Source organism: Procambarus clarkii, chromosome 18 (assembly GCF_040958095.1).
Source record: "Procambarus clarkii isolate CNS0578487 chromosome 18, FALCON_Pclarkii_2.0, whole genome shotgun sequence".
NCBI lineage: Eukaryota > Metazoa > Arthropoda > Malacostraca > Decapoda > Cambaridae > Procambarus > Procambarus clarkii.
The window spans coordinates 46,880,312-46,907,284 of record NC_091167.1 but is presented as its reverse complement, the minus strand read 5'-3'; positions in this window follow the sequence as shown (position 1 = coordinate 46,907,284).

The following is a 26,973-nucleotide window of genomic DNA, read 5'->3' as shown; positions in this document are numbered from 1 at the left end:
GCAACTGAAAACTCACACCCCAGAAGTGACTCGAACCCATACTCCCAGAAGCAACGCATCTGGTATGTACAAGACGCCTTAATCCACTTGACCATCACGACCGGACAAAATGAGGTGATAGCCGAGGCTATTTGAACCACCCCACCGCCGGCACTCGGATAGTTATCTTGGGCATAGCATTTTACCAAATCACCTCATTCTTTGGGGCAACACGTGAGGAACACAAATGCGAACAAGCCTGAATGGTCCCCAGGACATATGCAACTGAAAACTCACACCCCAGAAGTGACTCGAACCCATACTCCCAGAAGCAACGCATCTGGTATGTACAAGACGCCTTAATCCACTTGACCATCACGACCGGACAAAATGAGGTGATAGCCGAGGCTATTTGAACCACCCCACCGCCGGCACTCGGATAGTTATCTTGGGCATAGCATTTTACCAAATCACCTCATTCTTTGGGGCAACACGTGAGGAACACAAATGCGAACAAGCCTGAATGGTCCCCAGGACATATGCAACTGAAAACTCACACCCCAGAAGTGACTCGAACCCATACTCCCAGAAGCAACGCATCTGGTATGTACAAGACGCCTTAATCCACTTGACCATCACGACCGGACAAAATGAGGTGATAGCCGAGGCTATTTGAACCACCCCACCGCCGGCACTCGGATAGTTATCTTGGGCATAGCATTTTACCAAATCACCTCATTCTTTGGGGCAACACGTGAGGAACACAAATGCGAACAAGCCTGAATGGTCCCCAGGACATATGCAACTGAAAACTCACACCCCAGAAGTGACTCGAACCCAAATAAAATGCTATGCCCAAGATAACTATCCGAGTGCCGGCGGTGGGGTGGTTCAAATAGCCTCGGCTATCACCTCATTTTGTCCGGTCGTGATGGTCAAGTGGATTAAGGCGTCTTGTACATACCAGATGCGTTGCTTCTGGGAGTATGGGTTCGAGTCACTTCTGGGGTGTGAGTTTTCAGTTGCATATGTCCTGGGGACCATTCAGGCTTGTTCGCATTTGTGTTCCTCACGTGTTGCCCCAAAGAATGAGGTGATTTGGTAAAATGCTATGCCCAAGATAACTATCCGAGTGCCGGCGGTGGGGTGGTTCAAATAGCCTCGGCTATCACCTCATTTTGTCCGGTCGTGATGGTCAAGTGGATTAAGGCGTCTTGTACATACCAGATGCGTTGCTTCTGGGAGTATGGGTTCGAGTCACTTCTGGGGTGTGAGTTTTCAGTTGCATATGTCCTGGGGACCATTCAGGCTTGTTCGCATTTGTGTTCCTCACGTGTTGCCCCAAAGAATGAGGTGATTTGGTAAAATGCTATGCCCAAGATAACTATCCGAGTGCCGGCGGTGGGGTGGTTCAAATAGCCTCGGCTATCACCTCATTTTGTCCGGTCGTGATGGTCAAGTGGATTAAGGCGTCTTGTACATACCAGATGCGTTGCTTCTGGGAGTATGGGTTCGAGTCACTTCTGGGGTGTGAGTTTTCAGTTGCATATGTCCTGGGGACCATTCAGGCTTGTTCGCATTTGTGTTCCTCACGTGTTGCCCCAAAGAATGAGGTGATTTGGTAAAATGCTATGCCCAAGATAACTATCCGAGTGCCGGCGGTGGGGTGGTTCAAATAGCCTCGGCTATCACCTCATTTTGTCCGGTCGTGATGGTCAAGTGGATTAAGGCGTCTTGTACATACCAGATGCGTTGCTTCTGGGAGTATGGGTTCGAGTCACTTCTGGGGTGTGAGTTTTCAGTTGCATATGTCCTGGGGACCATTCAGGCTTGTTCGCATTTGTGTTCCTCACGTGTTGCCCCAAAGAATGAGGTGATTTGGTAAAATGCTATGCCCAAGATAACTATCCGAGTGCCGGCGGTGGGGTGGTTCAAATAGCCTCGGCTATCACCTCATTTTGTCCGGTCGTGATGGTCAAGTGGATTAAGGCGTCTTGTACATACCAGATGCGTTGCTTCTGGGAGTATGGGTTCGAGTCACTTCTGGGGTGTGAGTTTTCAGTTGCATATGTCCTGGGGACCATTCAGGCTTGTTCGCATATATATATATATATATATATATATATATACATATCTCTCTCTCTCTCTATGTATATATATAAATATATATATATATATATATATATATATATATATATATATATATATATATATATATATATATATATATAAATATATATATATATATATATATATATATATATAGAGAGAGAGAGAGAGAGAGAGAGAGAGAGAGAGATCTACATTTATTATTTTTGTTTTTTTATTGTTTTTTCTGCACAAGATTGAACAGCCTCTGACCATTCTCGGTAGTGATTTTGGCCAAGAGTTCTATGTCTATGTCCAGCCATTTCGCTACGCATATTCCTACTTCCCCGATGTAGGTGGGTGACGACGGGGTGTTTAATCCCGGCCCTGGATGTCACTGGTGCTGCCGATTCCAGGAGCAGTCGCGCTCTTGGTATTGCTTCCAGTGTATCTATTTGCTGGCCTTTCCCCGATATCCAAACTAAAATAAGAATTAGGGAAGGAAATGAGCCACTATTGAACCATATTCCCAGTCTCCGTGAAACCTCGCATATGCATCGGTTGTGCGAAGCCACAGAGCTCTTGAAGATTAGTGAGTGCTGTATAGTATACCAAGTCCGATTTATCTCCCCTTTACGAACACAGGGAAATAATTAAAGGTCGCTGCGCCGAAGCATATGGGAGTATTTGTCGGAACACGTCTCTCTGTACCTTGCTCTCTCCCAGGGTTGCCGTCTCTCAATCAAATCCGATCGGCCCCAGAGGTACAGTGGGCATTACATTCATATATATATGTTTAAAGTTTTTAGGGTCATGGCATCTGTGTATTCCGTGTGACTCGGGTAGAGACCCAGTGACATTGTCCATCCCGACGGGGTCTCACAGCTCCGTGGGTATTTCATCGGATCCATGTACGCCATGACTCCGCTCGCCAGATGGTGGATTTGCGTTGGTTTCAGGTCTTTTATCTGCAGGCTAATTTTTTCCTTAGCATAAGTTGGGAGGAGGGTGTCCTCACCGGAAATCAATTCCCCCTTCATCAGGGTATCGTTTACCCTGAAATGGCTGTCAAAGAAGGCTACACTCCAGGTTGAAGGAGCCGTAAATAAGCAAGTGGGATTCTGTGGGTCTATGCAATCCTTGCGATACGTCGCTTGACGCGTGTCCCCGCTAGAGGTGGGATTAGAAGAGGCTATTGTGTCCATGGTCTGTCAATACCATGCCAGACTCATGTCCCCGCTAGAAGTGTGATCAGACGGGGCTAATGTGTCCATGATCTTTTGGAGTTCCAGTGCCTCCTCCCCCAGGACGTCCGAATTGACTCAACTGGAGTTGAGTTTCCAGATATTTTATTAATAATCTTCACCTTGAGGTAATGGGTACTCCCCGGAACCTTTTTGGATCCTTTGACTCTCGCTTGATTTCAGTCTCGTAGTCTGAGTAATCTGAAGATGACTACTTGTTGGCCATCGCTGTGGTGGGATGTAGGGCTGCAATAAACAGTGTATTAACAGTAAGAAGGGCATTTATGTAAACTATTCCTTGCATGCTTTCTTACACCGTGGACATATATACTCCGGCTGAGAACGTACATTTACCACGGTTGCACCCACACAGCCCCCATGAAACCATTCAGCACACTTATCACATTGCACCATAAATTTTCCGTCATATGGCTGGCTACATACGCAGTAAAGGTCTTGATACAGTAATGATGTTCTTTCTGGAACCTGCGCCATGTGCTGTTTAAATCGAATCATCCAATCTGGACATACATGGTCCTTACATTTCTTTAATCTATCATGGTTCACTGTTGAGAGGTCACGCTGAAGTTTAACCCTAAACAAACAAGATGAAAATTTATGAATTATGATTCCTGGTCCCTTCCATTGCGGCGATAATTTCTTGCACTGCCCCTTTGTCTGCGTTGTATCCAGCAGGTAATCCAGGTCACCCTTTTCATAGGTCTGTATCCGTGCCCTCAGGTCGTAATCCTTCTTCATTCATTCTTGGGTAGACGAGAGAGATTTTCGTGCTAGCTCGTGTGCCTTTTCTATTTCCCGTTGCAATTGTGCTAAGTAGGATATTGCGTCTTGGGTAGATTGTCTCTCCCAAGGATACATCAGATCTATTGCCAGGTTACTTTCTCGGCCACGCATTAATTTATTAGGGGTGAATCCCGTCCGTCGATTCACGCTTGACCTAATTGCCCCAGCTATGTATTGAACGTAGTCATCCCAACTATCCTGTTGAGAACTGGCATAGCATCGCAATGCATCCATGATGGTTCTATTATTACGTTCTACCTGGTCATTTGCTGACGGCCTATAAGCTGTGGTACGAGCTTTGTGGATGTGCATCATCTCGCAAAGTTTAGTGAATAAGTCACTCTCAAAGTTTCTCCCTCGATTGGTAAAAATCTCAGATGGATACCCAAACCGGGTGAAGAATCCATCGAGCGCCGCTCTTGCCGTATCCTCCGGGGTTTGGGATGGTAATGGCACGCATTCTATTCATTTGGTAAATTGATAAACCATTAACAAGAGATATTCGTTGCCCTTTCGAGTCTTGGGCAGTGGCCCCAAAAAGTCTAAGTGTACCCTTTCCATTGGTGCACCTGCATGGTACTTGAGCAACTCATGCCTATTGGATTTGGATGCTTTTTTGTTGATGCTGCAAGGGTGGCACGAAGCCACATAATTAGCAACCTGGGTTGTTAGCCCGTACCAAAAATATCTTGATTTGACTCTCTCCATTGAGCGATTCCTGCCTTGATGGCCCATGTCGGGTATGTCATGGCATAAACTCAACACTTCATGTCTCAAGCTATTGGGGGATGTATAACAGTTTTTGAGCCGCTCCATCCTGATCTACCTTATGCCACCACCAAAGGTCATTTTCTAAAATAAAGGCCTCTTTGTTTAGCCAGTAATATTTCATGGCGGGGCTGGCTCCGAATAGGTCACCTTCTGCTGGGTGCTGGCCTCCCACCCATGCTCTCACCATACTCATGTCTGGGTCTGTCTCTGTCTGCTCCTGCAATTCACGTATGGGCATCCCGTATCTGTCCGCTGTGGTCTTGGTGAGAATTTGAATACTTACTGTCTTTGGTAGGGCTCTATCCCGTTTCCTTCCGGATGTGTCCTCTATCTCTCTTTGATCTGTACCCCCCGGGTCCGATGGGAACATCACCAAGTTGTTGTCTTCCGACCACCAGTCTGTTAAAGGAGGCTTGGAGCTTATGTTTCTGACTGTCCCCCGGGCCTGAATACTACATGCACAATCAAACGATACTGTAGCTAGTGGGACCATATCGTCTACTGTTTCTTGGAATGTTGCCCAGTTCTGGTGTGCCCTGTGACAATAAGAACAGCCACCGCACGGCAAGTCTTGTACGGGGAGGTCATGACGGAAGTGTATACATAACTGCTGGTTGTCCCCTTCCCTCGACAATGAGTCCGCATTGATGTGTTTCTTTCCGGCTCTGTGTTGGATCTTTAAGTCAAACTGGGTTAGTTCTTCCAACCAACGAGCTAATTGGCCTTGGGGATTCTTGAACCTAGTCAACCATATCAAACTGCCATGATCCGTTCGAATAATAAAAGGCCGACCCAATAAATAGTGCCGAAAAAGCCTGGTAAACCTCACGACTGCCAACAATTCCTTTCTGGTAGTGCAATACCTTCTTTGCTCTGGGGTTAATGCAAAACTAGCAGAAGCAATTACTTTTTCCTGTTCCTCTTGAACCTGTAGCAATTCAGCACCTATTGCCCAATCAGAGGCATCGGTATCCAGAATAAATGGATCCTGTCCATTGGGTAGTCCCAAAACAGGGGCCGTAGTCAAAGCCGTCTTGATAGCCACGAAGGCCTCTTGGTGTTTACTTTCCCAATTAAATTCGTTTGTCCCGGTTAATGCATATAAAAGGGCTGCTAGCTCTGCAAATCCTTTCATAAAAGCCTTGTGGTAGTTGGCTAATCCTAAAAAAATTTACACATCCTTGGATGACCTAGGGGTTTGCCACCTCACCACTGCCTCTATTGTCTCCTGTCCCAGTTCTAGCCCCGTCCGGTTAACTATTCTGCCCAAGAATTCAACACGCTTTTTAAACAAGGCACATTTTTGTGGCTTCAGGCGCAGGCCATATCTCCTGAATCTGTCAAAGACTTGTTCCAGGTTAGAGAGGTGACTGAAAAGACTCACCTGTGAGTCTTCTTCATCACTAAGATGTCATCCAAAAAAGCTAGCACGGTTTCCCAATTTAGTTCTCGTAGCACTAGATTCGTGACTCTTGCATAGGTAGCTGGAGCATTACAGGGGCCAAAAGCCATTTTCTTAAATTCAAACAGACCTTACTTGGTGATAAATGCCGTCTTTTTCCGATCTTCCTCGGCTACACTGATTTGGTAATATGAGTTGGCGTCCAATTTATTGACCCATTCGTTCCCTGCTAATGTGTCCAAACATTCATCAACTAATGGAAGCAGGTACACATCCTTTATGGTACGGGAATTCAGTTCTCGGTAGTCCACGCCCCATCGAACCGAGGTATCCCTTTTCCTCACTAACACCGGTGCCGATGCCCACTCAGACATCGACGGTTGGATAATACCTGCATCAAGCATTCGTTGAAGGTGTTCTTTTTCCTCCTGTGCAAAACATGCGGGTGTTCGTCGTATTTTCTGTTTCACCGGTCTGGCATTGCCTGTGTTGATGTGGTGTGACACTTCGTTAAAAGATCCCAAATTAAATTCGCTTGCCGCAAATACATCTTTATATGTCAGTAACAAATTAGTCAGTTGGCTCACCTGTTCTGCTGTCAGGGTTTCTTCTATGTCCTGTAACATGCTTACCATATGGGTGGGTAGGTTGCAGTGAGTTTCCTGTGATGCATCCCCTACCGACCTTACAGCCACCGCTGGACTAGAACTGGGTAAAACCTCCCATGCTGCTTCTGCATTAGCCACGTGCATCTGTCTCTTCAATGTGATGTTCCGTTCTGTTATATTACGTACACATATTTGTAGGGTTTTTCCTTTCTGGTGCAATATGCGCATTATTGGTACCCTCCCGTCGTCCAAGGGTTCCACTAGGTTTTGGGGCATGTTATAGTCCAGTTCACATGGGACGTTTGCCTCCGACCGCGGTGGAATGACCGTGTATTGAGACACTGCCACTTTAGCTATGCAAGGGTTGGAGTTTGGGTCTGGTGTATTCTCCCTTCCCAACTGCATAGGAATAATTTGTCCTTGTAATATCATCTGAGATTGGGCCAAGGCCAGGCTGATGCCCTGGCGTTTCATAAAATCATGCCCCAGTAGCATGTGTGACGGAGTTCCCCCCCTTATAATTCTCCCACGCCTGCAGTAAGAGTCATGTCTGCTTTTCCCAAGCGTTCTCTACGTTGCAGGCTACAATTTGATATATGGGAGAGAGTGAAGTGTTCTCGGAGACCCGAGAAATTTGTGAAATAGTAATATTTTGGCCTGTGGTTTAGGCCCTTTAGGGAGCCAAGATGGCGCTGGCCTCCCTGATCTCCCGCCAAAACCGTGTGACGTCAGTGGCACCGGATTGGTCACCGACAGCAATGTGGCACCGGGAGCCAATGAAAACCTCCCGTGGCGAAAGTGACGTCACGAAGGAAGGGGGTCCGGCCAGCGCGCCGGGCTGGCGCCAGCAGTCAGACACGACACGTCATAGAGGTCGGACGTGCGACGAGTGGTCCTATCTGTCGGACAGCTGTTTCCCACTACCGTGGATTTACGCGTCACCTGAAGTCCGCCAGTACTATGAGAAGTCTTCCCTAGTTCATGTGTTGAACCAGAAGAGGGAATTGACGGTTATTTGAGCAACAAGTGCTCCAGTCAGGTACTGTGCCAGTAGCAGTGAAGCCGTGCAGTGACGTATATTGACGTCTGTGGCAATTCACCAGTTTGTGACAGCGTAGTGGCTGACAGAGCCACTGGGTAGCTGAGGAAGAGAGGACTATTTGGGGAAACCGAACGACTGTAGCTGAGACGTAGGCGACAGCCGTTGCTGGGAGAAGACGACGGCCAGGAGACCGACTCCAACCTTCAAGAAGTCAAGGAGGAGGACGGACCTGCAGTGAGGAGGCACGGAGACGACGCGCTAAACGGTGGGACGACGAGAGGCTCTGGTAGGACACGACGACGTGTAGTGTGGGGGCGTGCCCGACACGAGGACCAGGAGCTACATCTCGACTCTCATCGGAGGATAGGGTGAAGTAGGTGGTTCTAGTTCCCTCCCCATATCCCCTTTAGTGAGCTATATTATTTGGCTATATTATCTAGCCTGAAGATTTTATATGTCGTGAGCAAGTCTCACCTATGTCATGGTAAAGCACCAGGGTGCTAGACAGTACTATCAAGAGTACTTGTAATATTCATGTTGATTATTGGGGTGTACAGACACCAGGAACCAGTGATAAATTTATTGTGTTGTGTATATCTTTCTATAGATTTTGATATGAACATATAGTGGTAAATTATATATAAGATTATGCCAGTATTTGGAGGTTAGGCTATGTGCCCAGAAACTATTTATTTACCATGTATTGATGATTGATTTATATACCATATATATGTCTATGTTCATTCAGTGAATAATCATTTGTGAGTACAGTGAATTATTGCGTTATCGCCCACGGGAGAAAGTACTGAAAACTCCCGTGTTAATATTTCATAATATATTGTTGGATAAATAACAGTGTAAGACCATTACAGTGAATCATCGTAGAATTGATTGTAGAAAAGACTGTTTGAGCCTGAGTACAGTGTAACTAAGTAATTCGGTTTATTTGTGCCAATATCGAGTGTGCGAGTTTCTAGTAATATTGGAGAATTTAAAGAAACCGAGCGCGTGAATCTAGCAAACAAGCAAATTTCGCGCGGAGAGTCCATTGCGATCAGCTGTTCTTGACACTTGATGAGGAGGGGAGAGTGTTGCCCTCTAGCGGTCGCATAATATCCGTGGGAATTACCGGCCGAGTCAGGATCAGTTGATTTATTGATTATTGTTTGGCTTTGTGACATCTTTCATACATTTTAAGTAAAATACAAAACTATCTTAGTGTTTTTATCATCCCCTCCAGTGATCTTGTGGCTATACTATACCTGTAAGCATAGAGTGATAACAATAAGTACCTGCCTGATTCCTGATCTTTGAGTGTGACCTTGCCAAGGCTACCACTGAATACACCAGTCCACTGAGGGTGTTACTGGCCACCTTAAACACCAGTTGGCGATCTTGTGTTTAACCGTAGAGCCCTATTGTTGGGGAGGGCACACGACAGTCGAGGTGAACGAGTGTTCTCACTCTTTCTTAATAAGAGGCCGTTAAGATTGACTGGGAGACTCTCCTGGCGTGCAGTGGCGCCGTGAGGATCGAGGGAAGACCTGCAGGGCTACGGTGAGTTACCTTGAGCGTAACTATTGCTCACCCCAGAGTAAGGGTAGAGAATAATAGAGAGGTGAAACCCCCAACACATGTTATCTTCAATTGGTGCTACATATACGTTTTCTTCAAATTTCTCTCCTGCAATAAGTAATATAACCGGCCCTACCAGTGTCCCGGGAATGCACATACATTTCCCCGCTGTGTTGAGGGTGATCCGCCTTATTACCGGTGGTGATGGTATCAACTTTTGATGAACCTCTTGAGAAATAATTGTGACTTCTGCCGCTGTGTCAACTATTGCTCTCACTATTACGTTCTCTACTTGAATCGGGATCCAGAACATGGAACCGAACCGTAATTGCCTAATAGTTATTTGTTCTTGTTCCTCCCTTTCCTGCTTATCAATGTCCCCGGGTGTGCCGGGTTGGTCTACCTCATCCTTGCTGGGAAAACAATTGCTCTGCTCTTGAGGGAACTCTTCCTCATCACCTACTTGCTGGAAATTTAAATCTACTCCCTCACCCTCATGTTGATAGAAGTCTTCTTCATCTTGCGACATTTTTTCCATCGCCTATGTCCTTTTCGTCAGCCAGTGCTACCATGTCAGGCGCACCTTCTGAAAATGTTTGATCAGACTGCCACTCTTCCTGATGGATATCCAGTGCTGGTATTTGGAGGGTATAAGTTTTGAACACTCGAGAAGGACTTGGTGTCCTTGAAGGTGGTGTAACCACACTCTGCTGGCCTGGTAAGTCGTGGGTCGAATCTAGGCTTCTTGAGCCGACCCGTCTTTGTTTAAAGACTGATCCTCTTCCAGAAATCAAACATGATACTTATCGTTGGAACGATCCTCTTGTTTACGGCCTTCGTCCCAGCCACTTCTAGACTTTTGGCAATCGCGAGCAAAATGCCCCTCGTCCCCACAAAGGTAACAATTATTACTCCGCCTAGGTGATGGGGTGCGTTGGCCCTGAGGCGATATGATAGCGTTTGTGAGATGCCTCAAACCCTCACATACCTCGTCCAATTTGTCATGAACCCCTGAGATCCCCGAGACAACTTCATCTAGTTTTGCGTTCATTCCTGTCAATTTATCTAGTTTTGTATCCATTCCCGGAAGAGAGAGGAAGAACCTGATTCAGCATTTGATTGCCGGGGAACCCCGTTACGATGACCTGATAGGCTAGCAGCCGGTGATGAATCTGGGGATTTCATGGGTGTCTGTGAGCAGAGGCGGAAAGTCAAACTACTCCGGCCTGGCTGTTCATATCGGGAAGGTCTACCCACAGCATTTATCCGCACTACTGGCCCTTGGGACCTCTGCTGCTATAAACTATGTGAGAATGACCTTGCTGACCCGTGAATAGCAACAGAATTATGCTGAAATGTCTGAGCCCTATCAATGGCTTTTTCCATGGAAGAAATATTAGCGTTGGAAATATATTCTGCTAAACGCTTATCTAGCAAACTCTGGCCAAATCGCATGATTGCCATCTGCTCTTCCTGTCCCCTTTCCAGATGTTTGTAAGCTCGATGAGCCAAATGCTGGACTCTATCAGCTCATTCTACTATTTCCTCACCATTCTCCTGGTGGGCCTGAGAAAATTTCATTATTGCCATGTCTAATACCTCCCTATCTCCAAATCTCTTTACAAGTTTGTGCATCATGCGAGTGTATTCAATTGATGGTTCCTGGTAGTATCTGGTTGTAAAAATCACTAGCTTTGCCCTTAAGACACCAACCCAAATTCGTTAGAGAAGTCGTGCCACTCCAATCTTTTTCCGCTGCATACGATGTGAAACGGCGATAGAACGGAGTCCAATCCGATTTACAATCACAATTGAGTTCTCGAGGTGGTGGATGGAATGAATTACTCCTTCGACCATGACTGTTCCGCTGTCGAAGAGACGTGGAGTCATCCGAATCAGAATCCTAAGAGCTAGCTGACAACCTTCGAACTGGATGACGAGTGGAATGAGACGGACCCTTAGTGGAAATATGTCCCTGTCTCTGAAAACCAGAACTATGCAACCCATGGGTAATACGAGGAGGAGACCTACGTCTGGTGTAACTGTGTGTAGCTGCACCTCTAGAGGCAGCGGAGGCACTCCCATCGGTTGATGGCTAGTTTGAACGTCTCCTAGTGTTTTCTAGAACGTTTTCTCCTAGTGTCTCCTAGAACGTCTCCTAGTCTCCTAGTCTCCTGGTATTGTGTTGGATCCTGAGCCATGAGGTAGTGGGTCTGTGTCAAAAGATATGGCATTCAACAAAGGAGTTGTAATCTTAAGGTGAGAAATATGGTGGAAGTTGTCTGCCGTGATAGTGCGTGTGTGTCTAAACTTGACAATTCTGTTGGCAAGTGTGTACGACACTCCAGGTAATTTTATTAGATCAGTTACAAACGCCAAGTTAATGCGTATGCGGGGCATCTTGCAGTAATGAAAAGCCGCAGCTCAGAACTAGTCTTTTGCAAAATGTATGTTCTCAGCCAAAGTAAGTCGGCAATGAATAAAAATAAGACACAACAGGGAATAGGCCTTAATTCTAGGGATGGTCAAGAATAGTACTCTGGTTCCAAGTCTGTAACAAATGGGAGCCAGTGCCGCTTAAGAATTATCCAGTATGTTTGAGATACCAAAGATAGGAGGCAAAGGTAGGGGCCTCGTAGCCTGGTGGATAGCACGCAGGACTCCTAATTCTGTGGCGCGGGTTCGATTCCCGCACGAGGCAGAAACAAATGGGCAAAGTTTCTTTCACCCTGAATGCCCCTGTTACCTAGCAGTAAATAGGTACCTGGGAGTTAGTCAGCTGTCACGGGCTGCTTCCTGGGGGTGGAGGCCTGGTCGAGGACCGGGCCGCGAGGACACTAAAAAAAAGCCCAGAAATCATCTCAAGATAACCTCAAGATAAGATACCCATTCACTGTACGATGTCATAAAAATTGGAGAAAAACAGGGTGGCCCCAATAACTAGGATGACCTAACCTCAATGTTACTCACTCCCAAAAAATGTCAAAAGTTGGATTGCACTTGGTATGGTCTAGATCACTCAATAGCACTGGATAATCGTAAGGTTGTACACTTGATCATGCACTGTAATTTAGGATCATGCACTTAAATCTAGAATCATGCACTTAAATCTAGAATCATGCACTTAAATCTAGAATCATGCACTTAAATCTAAGGTCATGCATTTAAATTTTGGGTATAAACATACATTGCATTGTTATAAGTGTAGGTTAGTTAAGAACCCTTCTCACTTATTTCTAAGTATTTTCACTAGTCACTTGTAGGAATATCATATGCAGTTATGTTCCCCTACAAAGTGGACATTAGCAAACCACAATGTTTCACGTTTCAATTACATAGTCCTCAGTATCACTCACTTAACTAATATATATCAGTATATTTCACCTAAGTGTTTCAAGTAAATGTATTTAATTTTACTGAAAACTAATTTTATGCACTAATATGTATATTTATCTATGAATATATAGTTCAAAGTTCATGCACCTGTTACAGAACAACACACGTATTTCAGATGAATGGGTAAGCTCAATGGTGCTCCCAGGGAAGAAATATGGTTTCCTTTTCTCAGGTTCTAAGTACACTTGCACTAATTTTCTTGACACATATGTCTCTTTGGAGTCATATATATAAGGAAAGTTCGTGCAGCCAAAGTATAATACAGCCCAGTGAGATACAACAAACATTTTTGTATAGCTGAAACCACTGAGTCCTCCACGACCGTGAGTAAACAATAACACTGAGCCCGGATACGCTCGTGAACGAAGGGCTGAATCCGTGAGTTTGTAGCTTCCTCCTCACTCCTGTTATAACAACAAAAATTGCCAAAAACACTGAATTCCGATGTAGAATATCGAGAAAAATAGTAAATGCAAAGAAAACTGATGGTACAACCTTAGTGGTAAGTGGGAATGCCAACTGGTGGGTCGGACGCCAACTGGTGGGGCAGACGCCAACAGGTGGGTCGGGCTGGCAGCATGTAGGAACAAGTATGGCGGCGGCGTGGCTCGGTGATGGCGTCGTCTTGAGAATAATGAATATTCACCCAAATTCACAAAAAATAGAGAAAATTGCCAAAAATGGAGAAAATTGATACTGCAAAAAGGGCGAAAAATCTGGGAAATGAAACTAACGTCGAGAAACTTGCTGGATGAATGGAGGTTGTAGGTCTCTTGAATCAGGAACAGGGATATAACGAAGTATATAAAATCAAATGGAAATGCAAGAAATTGGAAATAAAGCACAGATACTGGAATCAGGAACCACAATATCTCAGACAACGCAGCTGGAAAGTATAAATCAAGTCCTAGCAAACTGGAGAACATCTAAGGTGCAACCGACGACAGTAAATTTTACTGTAATGTTAAACACGAAGTCTCAATCAGATGCAGCAGGATCATGATGTGTACAGCGTGGCGAGGTCCGCTTGATCACCGTGTAGGCCGATTACTCACTGCGCCAGTGTGGAGGCGGTTGCCTAGGGGTTAAGGCTGGCCAACCACGTGGTAATCACATACACAGAAATGGGTAGAAAGCGAAAAAACAGCTGCTCACCTTGAGCTGGAGTCTTCTCTGGGAGGGCTGAAGCATTACGACAGCTCCTCAGGGGCAAGGATGGGCGAGGTCAAATGATAGCTGGCCAATATAGGGTGCTGGATAACCACTGTCCAGGGGGCGTCACTAACAGGTCCTTCTGCGGTCAGGTGCCGTTCCCGTCTGCCCTCCCTCTCGCCTCCAGGCATGCGCTTGTGGTTGATACGCAGACGTACTGCGTCGGACAGCCGCGGACCAATCAGGAGCGGCTAACAAATTAAATATTCCCTGGCGGGCATTTTGAATGTGGATCCTTCCACAATATTAATATAATGATATAAACACCTTGTTACAATGTAATGTTTCATCTTACATGATATATAAGTGTCATTAGTCTCGTAAATAATGTTCTTATTTTGCTGGAGATACTCTTATTATTTAATTAAGAATAACATGTACTGTACTGTAATTACCAACTGTGTATTTAGTGTGGTGCTTACCATTTGAAGATGCTAGGAGTCGATGCAAGAGTGTACAGAGAGAATTAGCAATTTAGCCTAGCAGGAATTCATACCTGTTATATTTTCACAATTATATTTCTATACCTGAGAGCCACAAATACTAGTGGTCTTGAAAAAGACGGGAAGCCGGCTGAAGGACCGGTAGAAGGTCCCTCCATTTGCCTTGATGATCTGTACTTTAAAAGTTAGCAGAGTTTTGCAATTTACGTGTTCATCGGGTAGGTAGTTCCGTATGTTAATAATCAAGTGGGTGAAAAAGCATCACCTGTTCTCAGGAGATTTCTCCTATATTGTGGCTTTTTATGCTTCAAACCGTTTAATTATATTAAAGTTTTAAATATTAAAATGGTATATATATGTTTTTAAAAATCTTTCTCAAAGAATAAATTTTGAAATTGAAATTTCAACCTCCTTAAATACAACTAGGTGACTACACTACAACTAGGTGAGTACATTCTCTTGTACATGTATTAGCATGACTCTGGCAGTTATATTAACCTGACTCTGGCAGTTATATTAACCTGACTCTGGCAGTTATATTAACCTGACTCTGGCAGTTTATTAACCTGACTCTGGCAGTTATATTAACCTGACTCTGGCAGTTTATTAACCTGACTCTGGCAGTTATATTACCCTGACTCGGGCAGTTATATTAACCTGACTCTGGCAGTTATATTACCCTGACTCTGGCATTGATATTAACCTGACTCTGGCAGTTATATTAACCTGACTCTGGCAGTTATATTAACCTGACTCTGGCATTGATATTACCCTGAATTAACACTGGCAAATATATTAGTCAGACTCTGGATATGAATTACTGTATATCTGTTTATTATTTAGTTACGACCTGGTGCTAACTCACTCAGCTAATTTAGAACTTAAGACATGGCATTAAACTTCAACAATACATTTATCTGAGTTTACCTGGTAAATATATTGTTTATAGTTTATTATATCAATATTATATAACTCCCACTAATACCTCTGATGTTAATGATATTATACTTTCTCTTAAAACAAGTCAGGTGCCCTGGCTGAGATACAAACTGTAACTTACAAAAAAGCCTACTGTTTCATGCTACAGCCATTGCATTGCTCTACAACAAATCACTTGAACTCCACACCTTTCCTGATATTAAAAAAAAAAAATTAACCCAGTCCCTAAAAGTTGTGATCTCACTGATATCAACAACTACAGACCAATATCAATCCAGCCAACCTTGTCTAAAATATTTTAAAAGTTAGTATACAAGCAACTTTACTTGTATGTATCTAAACACAATATGCTCTGGCCAATATGGCTTCAGACCCAAAAAAGCATCAATGATGCACGGATTAGTATGGACTTGATACATGCTGCTCTTGATAATAAGGAGTACCTTGTTGAGTTATTTCCTGATCTACGTAAGGTTTTGACACTGTTAACCACAATAACCTCCTTCTTAAACTACAATATTATAGAGTCAGATGTCACTTCCTGCAATACCTTCAATCTTACTTTAGTGACAGGCTACAGTATGTTCTGTAAAAGAATTGAACTCTCCCACCCTACCCATTAACACTTGTGTTCCACATGTCAGTGTGTACTTGGCCCTCTCCTCTTTCTCATCTCCATTAATGACCTTCCAAATGTCTCAACACCTCTAGCCAATTTTATTTGCCGATGACAAAACCTTCATTTTCTCCAGTCCTCATCCGCTTATTCTGAATGACAGTTAATAATGAACTCAATAAAGTCCATCTTCGGCTAACTGAATTGTGACGCTATTGTGATTTCTGTGTGTATTGAAGTAAGGGCGAAGTGGAAGAATAGCTTGTTGACAGAGCCCGAGTGCATGGGGGAATTGTGTAAAACCCTGGTTTGTGTCTCGGAGAGGCTGCAGGATCCGAACTACAGTATAATAAACTTTGTTGTCTGACAACACACTGCCCCGCTATTTAAGTCCCTTAACATGCTAAACATACACTCACTCCACACATTCTCCTGTGCAATCTAAATGTACCAAACCTTTTTCCTAAATGCTAATGTTTATCTGAAACTTTTTCACTGTTTATTTAATAGAACCAATGAGCACCATACCGGAAATAAATATCGCTTATATATCCCCAGAGTAAGACTAAATCTGTGCAAGCACTCCATGCAAATAAAAGGGCCCAGTCTCTAGAATTTTCACACTGATAAATTAAAAAAGTTTCCAAACCATGCCTAGTTCAAAAGTAAAATAAAAAAAAGTACCTATATGTCATCCTCATAGTTTCTTAGCTTGTGCTTCAAACTCACATTGTATCTTTTATAACCCCTAATTACCTACTTTTTTGCCTAATTCTTTATGTAAAGGAATATTAATCAAAACAAAGAGCATTAGTATTAATTAGTGGTTTTACTGTATTACTTTTTCATGGTACAGGCAAACACTCGCTAAGAGAGGTTTTTACAGAAATTAAATAAAAGGATAACCTGACTTCATTAGTTATATTACCCTGACTGACATTTATAATTATCAGAGTCAGAAATCTCTATTTTAACTAAAGGAGGTAGGTTATATTAGCGTGACTTGGGTAATTATTTAAGCCAGACTGGCATTTTCTTTTTAAATCCTGGAAAATCACAAATTTTCCTGAGTTTTGGGGGTTTCTCCTCCCCCAAAATTGTGGTTGATGAATCATCTTCTAGCAGCTGCATTCCATTTGATGATATTTCAAAGTCTGTTGTCCTGCCATTATCCATTAAATCCACGTCATCAAGATCCTGATTTATAGTTTGTTTAGTACTCGCAGATCCAATGCCATTAGAACCTAGAAAAAAGATAGAATGTATAATAATAATAATAATAATAATAATAATGGAAAAAATATTTAATAAATTTATAATGAAAAAATTGAAAATTCCATGTTATAATTCGCTCACATCTATAACTAAAAATTTAACCTCTAGCGTTAGGAAGAATGGCTCCATTGTTGAAGCCGGTTGATCAACTATGAATCAGTACTTTTTGCTCTGTAAACACTGGCCAATAATATTATGATATTATAAACAGCATGAAATTTATGTTAAGTATTCCTAGATTAGTGAACAATAACGATGTATATTACTATAAGAACAAATTATTGTTAAAAAGTTAGTTTTGAAAATATTTAGGTGCCTAGTCAGAGGGCTGTGCCAAAAATCGTTGTCGGGGGCTTGAATGTGGCCCTGGCATGCTGTTCCCTTTCGAATCCTGGCGACCAGAGCCAGCCTGTGTTCATTCCGTATCCTAGTAGTGCACACCCTCTGCTAATCTAGGTACAGATAGTCCTAAGCATCTGGCCTCCTAATGCTTAGTACTAACAAACAAGACATAATTGTCTTGTGTGTGCGGTTGCCGTAGAGAGGAGCTTAGCAGTATAAAATACTAATACTGTACCTTTACTATGAGAAAAGTGAAGTGTTTAAGAAACCTTTGAAACAATGGGAGGCTCGTCTGTTATATACGACTATGAACAAATTGTGGATAGGAGGAAAATTCCATTAATTTTCATTAGATCAGTATATAATGGTGTATATCATAATCTGTTTTTTTTTAATATTTGTTTTAAAAATAGTTGTGTAGTCGGTGGGCAGTGCCAAACATTGTTGTGGGGGACTGAATGTAACCCTGGCACACTGTATGCTTTTGAATTTAGGCGACCCCGACTAGCCTATGTTTGTCCCATACCTCAGACCATTATCTCTTGTCCCAAGCATCCAAGTATAGATTAGCCTTAAGCATCTGGCCTCCACATTTAGACACACAAACAAATTAACAGACATTCTATCTTATAATATACATAACAGACTGTCTGTTTGTCTCTTTGTACAAAATTTTAAGTCAGATGCTTGGGGCTAGATTCACTCAAATTGACAGACAGAATGGTCTGCGATACGGAAGGAACATAGGTTGATGGGGTCGCAAGAATTTACAGAACAGCATGGCTTTTAATCTTTATAATCAGAAGTGAAATACACATATTAGTTGAGCACTAATAAATATTTTGACAACAGCCTACCTAAATTGTTTAAATTCTTCTTAATTTAACAATTAAAAGGTTGGTGGAGATGTCTGGACTGTGGCGGCTGCCGGAGACGGTGGTGGTAGCCATAGGTGGGAGGGCGGGAGCCAGGGCCGTGCTCCTCCACCACAGTCTCCGCAACACTGTCCACGCCCTCTACCTGGCCCTCGACCACGCCCTCTACCTGGCCCTCGACCACGCCTCCCTCCACCTGGCCCTCGACCACGCCCCCCTCCACCTGGCCCTCGACCGTACCTCCCTCCACCTGGCCCTCCATAATGCCTTCCTACGTTCCTCTTCACTACAAGGAGGCGCAGATCTCAGGAAGTTCCTCTCCCAGGAAGGTCAGTACATGCCTGTCCAACCCGTTCTTCTGAATAGTACATCGTATTTTGATGTATAATTTCCTTAAAGCAAGAAACTGATGTACTAAAAATGAAAGAGGCTTGCAAAATTGATGTGATATCCAATTTTCTTCTGTTCGTGGGTCCTCGAGTAGGTTAGGTTTGATCATTTTAGTACAGCAGTTTAGTGACGTTGGGAATGCTTGGGAGAATGTGCTGCCATGTGAAATGACTGTGTTCTGTGGCTTTCATTTTTGCCTGTGTGTTTGTTTGCGTAGTAAACAATTTTGTCCTCAAAATCTTTTAGATCTCGGTAACACGATTCCCGAGACTTAAATACATTTATATCTTCCCAGCAAACACAAAACGTTTCCCTAACGTAACACAGAAACAATTTAGGTAGTCAAGTTAATAACATTTAAAATACATTATTTTCAGTCAACTAAATCTTTGACCTCTCAGCAAATGTTCCAATGATATTGTTTTATTATAATGCATGGATTTTAAATTAACTCCAATTATTTAATGTATATGTGTGTTTATGTTTATTTGTGAGCTTGTGTTTATTTGTGAATATGTTTATATATTTGTGTGTGCATTTGTAGAAATGTTTGTGATTATGTATGTGTGATTGTGTGTGTGTGTGTGAATGTGTTTAGAGTGTGCTTATATTAACCTAGTTGTGCTTGCGGGGGTTGAGCTCTGCTCTTTCGGCCCGCCTCTCAACTATCAATCAACTATTTCTAACTACTAAGTAATTAATTTTTATTTTTGTTTTTTCACACACACACACACACATACACACACACACACACACACACACACACACACACACACACACACACACACACACACACACACACACACACACACACACACACATACACACACACACACACACACACACACACACACACACACACACACACACACACACACACACACAGGTGTGTGTGGTATTAGGTGAGTACACACACACACAAATATTATTAACTTGCTGTAGGTTGTATTCAGGAGCGATAGAACAAAAGAGGACTTACTAGCAAGGAAGAGAGGACTAGCAAATGTACAGAGGTTCAAAAAAGTATTCCTGCAGAGGGATATGACAAGGGACGAGACAGAGAGAGGGCAGCAGCTGTGAGGAGGGAGCGCAGGGAGAAAGAAAGGAATCAGGGAGCCACAACCCGGAGCCCTACAATCTCAGAGAGGAGCGGGGAACCCTCTACAAGCATCTCAACAGACACAGTGAGAGAAGCACTTCCCCCATCCTCCACCCAATAGATGTCCTCCCTCCCTCTCCCCGGGATCTCCCTTCTCCCCCACCCCCCAAGCCTTCCCTAATCCTCCATACCCTCCCTTCTCCCCACACACCCCCTAAACCCTCCAGTATCCTCCACCCTTCTGAGCCCTCCCTTCTCCCCCATTCTCCTCAGCCCTTCCTTTTACCTCATCCCCCTCGGCACTCCCTATCCCCAACCTCCCCCCCAAGCCCTCTTTCCTTTTATACCAACAAGCCCCCCATTCCCCCTCATTCCCCCAAGTTCTCCCTCCTCCCATAACCCCCCAAGCCTCCCCTTCTCCCACACTCTCCAAAGCCTCCCCTTCTCACCCACACCCCAAGCCTCCCCCGCTCACCCACTCCCCATGCCCTCTTTTCTCCCCAACCCCCCAAGCCCTCCCTCCCACACCACCCTCCCCGTACCAGATCCTCCCAGCCCCCGCACACCCCAGACCCCCCCAGGTCCCCCTTCATAGGCCCTCCTATCCCGGTCCTTCCCTGTTTCCCTGCTTCAGGGGAAGCAATAGGATCTGAGAAAGGACAGAAGAGAGTCAGCTTCAGGGTCATGTACTCGAACATAGATGGGATCACCAGCAAGGCAAGTGAACTACGGAAAAGAACACAAGAATTGAACCCAGATGTAATCGGACTCACAGAAACAAATCTCTCAGGCATCATAACGAATGCGGTGTTTCCCCAGAACTACACTGTAGTAAGGAAAGAGGGGGAAGGACGTGGAGGAGGTGGAGTGGCCCTACTAATGAGAAAGCTTCAAGGAGATGGTCATCCTGGGCTGCGAGAGATTCAGAGACCATATAACAGGCCACATGACATTGGGAGGACCAAAAGTAGTAGTAGCAGTGATATATAACCCTCCACCAAATGACAGAAGACCAAGGCAAGAGTATGACAACAACAACATGGCAGTTAACACTATAATTGAGAAGGCAGCCTCTGCTGCCTGTAGAAATAGATCCCATCTGCTCGTCATGGGAGACTTCAATCACGGAAGGATAGACTGGGAGAACAAGGAACCGCATTGAGGAGAGGATACATGGAGAGCCAAACTAATGGAGGTGGCGACAAGAAACGTTCTAAGCCAACATGTCAGGGAACCCACTAGGATGAGAGGAAACGATGAACCAGCGAGACTCGACCTAGTCTTCACTCTGAACGACTCCGACATAAGGGAAGTCGGCTATGAGGCCCCAGTAGGAATGAGCGACCACAGTGTACTGGCGTTTGAGTATCTGGTTGAGAAATGGTTATTGAACTTGAGGAGGGGTACTGAAAACAAAAAACTGACATTCCGAAAGGGAAACTATGAGGAGTTAAGAAAATTTCTAGCAGATATAACATGGGAAACAGAGCTCAAGGGAAAGACGGCCCACGACATGATGTACTTCATCACGCACAAGTGCAAGGAAGCAGCAAACAAGTTTGCCTTAGTCCAAAAAGAAAACAATGAAATGAAGATGAGAAATCCATGGTTTAATCAGAGATGTAGGCTAGCTAAGCAGCAAAGTAAAAGGGCAAGGAGAAACTATAGGAATACCAGGACATTTGAGAGCAGAGAAAGATACCAGAGTGCCAGGAATGAATAAGTCAGGATGAGAAGAGAGGCAGAAAGACAACACGAAAATGACATCGCAAGCAAGGCAAAGACTCAACCTAAATTGCTGCACAGCCACATCAGGAGAAAAACAATAGTAAAGGAACAGGTAATGAATATAAGGATAGGGGCTGAAGGATTCACTACAAACGACAAGGAAGTGTGTGAGGAACTGAATAAGAAGTTCCAGGAGCTCTTCACCTTAGAGAAAGGAGAGATTCCAGAGATAAGAGAGGGATAGGTAATAGTTAACCAGGAACCACAAGAAGAGTTTGAGATTACCAGTGGAGAAGTAAAGAAGCGCTTACTAGAGTTGGATGTGACAAAAGCTATAGGCCCAGATGGCATCTCCCCCTTGGATACTAAGGGAAGGAGCAGAAGCACTGTGCCTGCCACTCTCCATGGTGTATAACAAATCACTGGCAACAGGGGAACTGCCAGAAATTTGGAAGGCAGCTAATGTAGTTCCAATATACAAGAAAGGGGATAGGCAGGAGGCACTGAATTACAGGCCAGTGTCCATAAACTGCATACCATGCAAGCTGACGGAGAAGATTGTGCAAAGAAAGCTAGTGGAACATCTGGAGCGAAAAACTTTGTAACACAGCAACAACATGGGTTCCGGGAAAGCAGGTCCTGCCTCACAGAGCTAATTGAATTCTACGACCAGGCAACAAAAATCAGGCAAGAAAGAGAGGAGTGGGCAGACTGCATATTTTTGGATTGTCAAAAAGCCTTTGATACAGTACCACACAAGAGACTTGTGAAAAAGCTGGAGATGCAGGCTGGAGTGAAAGGGAAGGTACTCCATTGGATAAGGGGTACCTATGTAATAGAAAACAACGAGTCACTGTGAGGGGTGAGGTCTCGAATTGGTATGACGTCACAAGTGGAGTCCCGCAGGGATCAGTACTTGGACCAATAATGTTTCTGATATATGTAAATGATCTCCCAGAGAGTATAGAATCGTTTCTCTCAATGCTTGCTGATGATGCGAAAATTATGAGGAGGATTGAAACAGAGGATGGTAGTAGGAGGCTACAGGACGACCTAGACAGACTGAATGAATGGTCCAACAAATGGCTGCTAAAGTTTAACCCGAGTAAATGTAAAGTAATGAAACTAGGCGGTGGAAACAGAAGGCCAGACACAAGATACAGAATAAGAGATGAAGTACTTAATGAAACGGAAAGTGAGAAAGATCTAGGAATTGATATCACACCAAACTTGTCTCCTGAAGCCCACATAAAAAAAATTACGTCTGCGGCATATGCGAGGCTGACTAACATCAAAAGAGCCTTCAGGAATCTGTGTAAGGAATCGTTCAGAATCTTGTACACCACATTCGTAAGACCAATCCTGGAGTATGCGGCCCCAGCATGGAGCCCGTACCTTGTCAAGCACAAGACGAAGCTGGAAAAAGTTCAGAGGTATGTCACTAGAATAGTCCCAGAACTAAGAGGCATGAGTTACGAGAAACGGCTGCGGGAAATGCACCTTACGACACTGGAAGACAGAAGAGTGAGGGGAGACATGATCACTACCTACAAAATCCTCGGGGGAACTGACAGGGTAGATAAGGATAAACTATTCAACACTGGCGGTACGCGAACAAGGGGACACAGGTGGAAACTGAGTACCCACATGAACCACAGGGATGTTAGAAAGATCTTTTTTCAGTGTCAGAGTAGTTAGCACGTGGAATGCATTAGGCAGTGATGTGGTGGAGGCGGATTCCATACACAGCTTTAAATGTAGATATGATAGAGCTCAATAGGCTCAGGAATCTGTGTACCAGTTGATTGACAGTTGAGAGGCGGGACCAAAGAGCCAAAGCTCAACCCCCGCAAGCACAATTAGGTGAGTACACACACACACACACACACACACACACACACACACAAACACACACACAAACATACACACACACACACACACTCACACTCACACACACACACACACACACACACACACACACACACACACACACACACACACACACACACACACACACACACACACAGGAAGCAGCCCATAACAGCTGTCAAACTCCCAGGTACCTATTTTCTGCTAAGTAACAGGGGCATCAGGGTGAAAAAAACTCTACCCATTTTAGGTTCTCGCTGGCGCCGGGAATCGAACCCGGACCCCAAGATTTCGTGTCCGGCATGGTATCCACACAGCCAACGGCGCCCTTGGTGTGTGCTCATATGTGTGTGTTTTTGTGCGTGATTACTCGTGTATGTGTCTTTTTGTGTGATAACTCGTGTGTGTATTTCTTTGTGTTTGTTTCTCTGTGTGAATATTTTTTGTAAATGCGAATTTTATTTATGTTTGTTTGATTGTCTTTTTGTTATTGTTTCTGTTCATGTTTGTGTGTGTTTATTGACATATGCATTGGTTTGTGCATTTTGTATGTGTACATGATTTTGCTTGTGTGTGTGTGTGTGTGTGTGTGTGTGTGTGTGTGTGTGTGTGTATGTGTGTGTGTGTGTGTGTGTGTGTGTGTGTGTGTGTGTGTGTGTGTGTGTGTGTGTGTGTGTGTGTGTGTGTGTGTGTGTGTGTGTAAAAAAGTTGATTTGAATTGGAATTTATTTTGTGGAATGAGAAATAATATATAATTTCTTTATCCTTATTCCTGTCGTGATAATGTAATATTTCATCTATCAACTTTAACTATAAGTCTGCATGGGTCACCCGAGGAAGGACTTGCTTAGCTAACACGCCAGTGTAGTAAGCAGCTCATTCCTCACTCTGGGGGACTATATAAGAACAATTAACTAGGCGCGAGCAAACGCCAAGACCTCAAAAGTTTGAAATCCCCTTCACTTAGGTCATTGACCTTCGCATATCACCGGAGCGAATCAGGCAACAAGGCAGAACACAAAAAGAGCAATAAAATGTGTGAGGTGTAACGAAAAGACAGTGTTCAACATAACAGCACAGTTTATTCAACAAAGTGCTAACTACTACAACAACGAAAGAAATATCAATGACGTTACTCAAAATCCTTCCTGTGACACCTTCACTGACAGCTAAAAACCAGCCACGAGTGCTGCAAAATGAACTAACTTGAACATACTGAGTGATCACAGATGAATAAATCAAGCAAAACATACTAAGTCTATAATCACTATGCAACAACCACAAGGTAGGTTAGGAGACACATCTCCAATAACCTCCCATCAGTTACTCTCTGCTACTTGCAGTCCTCTCCTGCAAAAAACAGTTGCAATGCAATCAAACTACTAGCCTATCTATGACATGACAATGACTAATGGGGTTACTGGCTGCGCAAGTTTGGATAGTGGAATAAGTGAAATGGTTGAGGAATTGAGCTCGGAAAATTTCAAAAAAATATCTTTAATCCTTTTAACCTTTATTCCTGTCATGATATTCAATAAGGTCGCCTGAGGAAGGACTTGCTTAGCTAACACCCCAGTGTAGTAAGCAGCCCATTCCTCACTCTGGGACCGTTTATGAACAATTGACTAGGCGCGAGCAAACGCCGAGACCTCAAAAAGTTGAAATCCCCTCCACTTGGACCGACGACCTTCGCATATCGCCGAAGCGAATCTAAAGAGTAGGTCATGGGCTCTCACAACAATAATTTATTGTTGTGTGATGCGGTATATTTAGTCCAAAACCTATGAATCAGTTTCAATTTGATTAGTCGAGTGTGAAGAACACCTGCATAACAATTATAATGTGTGGGGTGTAACGAAAAGACAGTGCTAAACATAACTTAGTTTATTCAATAAAGTACTAACTACTACAACAAAAACAAAAGAAATATCAATGACGTTACTCGAAATCCTTCCTGTGACACTATCAATGACAGCTAGAGTTTTATTGTTGTTATTTCTTACCCATTGTAAGACTGCCTCATTGTCTGACCACACTACGATTTCACCAAAGTGAATATTATTGAGTGTTTTGGTCAGGCAATGAGCCAATCGTACTCCCACCAGCAATGCAGTTAACTCCATTTGAGGTAAAGATCTCTTCTTGATTGGAGCAACTCTTGCTTTAGATGTGAGTAAAAATGATTGTACATTATTGACTAAGTAGGCTGCAGCGCCATACGCTTTGCCAGAAGCATCGCAAAAAACGTGCAAATTTGTGGGTAAGTTTTGTCCTGAAGCATTACGAGGAAATTTCAAAACACCTAATTGATTGAAATCCGTTGAGAGTATTTGCCATTTATCTTGCAACTCAATTGGCAACGGATCATCCCATCCCATATGTTTCTGCCAGCATTCCTGCATGAGGAGTTTGCCAATTATTAATATAGGACTAGGTAAGCCTAAAGGGTCAAATGGTTGACTGACATACGAGAGTAATTTTCTCATGGTAAGGGATGAATTATTGGTTTGTACTGACTTGACATTCATCTCGTCAGTACCTGTGTTCCATTCCACGCCCAGAACTTTTATTTGATTAAGCACCTGATAACCCGGAAATTCTTTCTCGATTATCTGGTTTAATGATTTATTGTTTGAGGCCCATGATTGTAGTGGCATATTGGCTCCTAACAACTCACGGTTAGCCTCATGGTAGATTTCTACCAATTTGAATTTGCCATTAGTAGTTCAATGGAAATTATCGACATACAAATTGTCACTGATCTCAATTTTATAAGGGCTATTTGACTTCTTCAAATGTGTATCTAATGTGGCTTGAAGTACAAACAGTGAAGAAGTTGCTCCGAATAGCACAGAGGCAAACCGGCAGGTTATGATATCACTGTCAGGATCCAGTGGGTCTTAATCCAGAGAAATTTGGTGTAATTACGATCCTCCTCTTGCAAGCCTACTCTAAGGGGGTATAACTAGGTTAAATTAAATATTGTTCAATTTACTTAAAAATTTATTTTTGAAATGGTTATAGAAAGGGCTGCAACTGGTCTAAGTTGCACCATCACACCCTAAACAGAAAAGGAGAAAAAAAATACACAACGTATTATGCAACGAATTTTCAACATTTTCAAATAATTTCAGGGAACACATGTGTCAACTAAAATCATTTCTATAACACTCAGATATTAAAATTAGCATATTATAAAGGATTGTTATGATCAGTTTTATCAAAAAAGTGTTTAGTGCAATAATATAATTTTTCAAAGTTACCCTTCCAAAACCA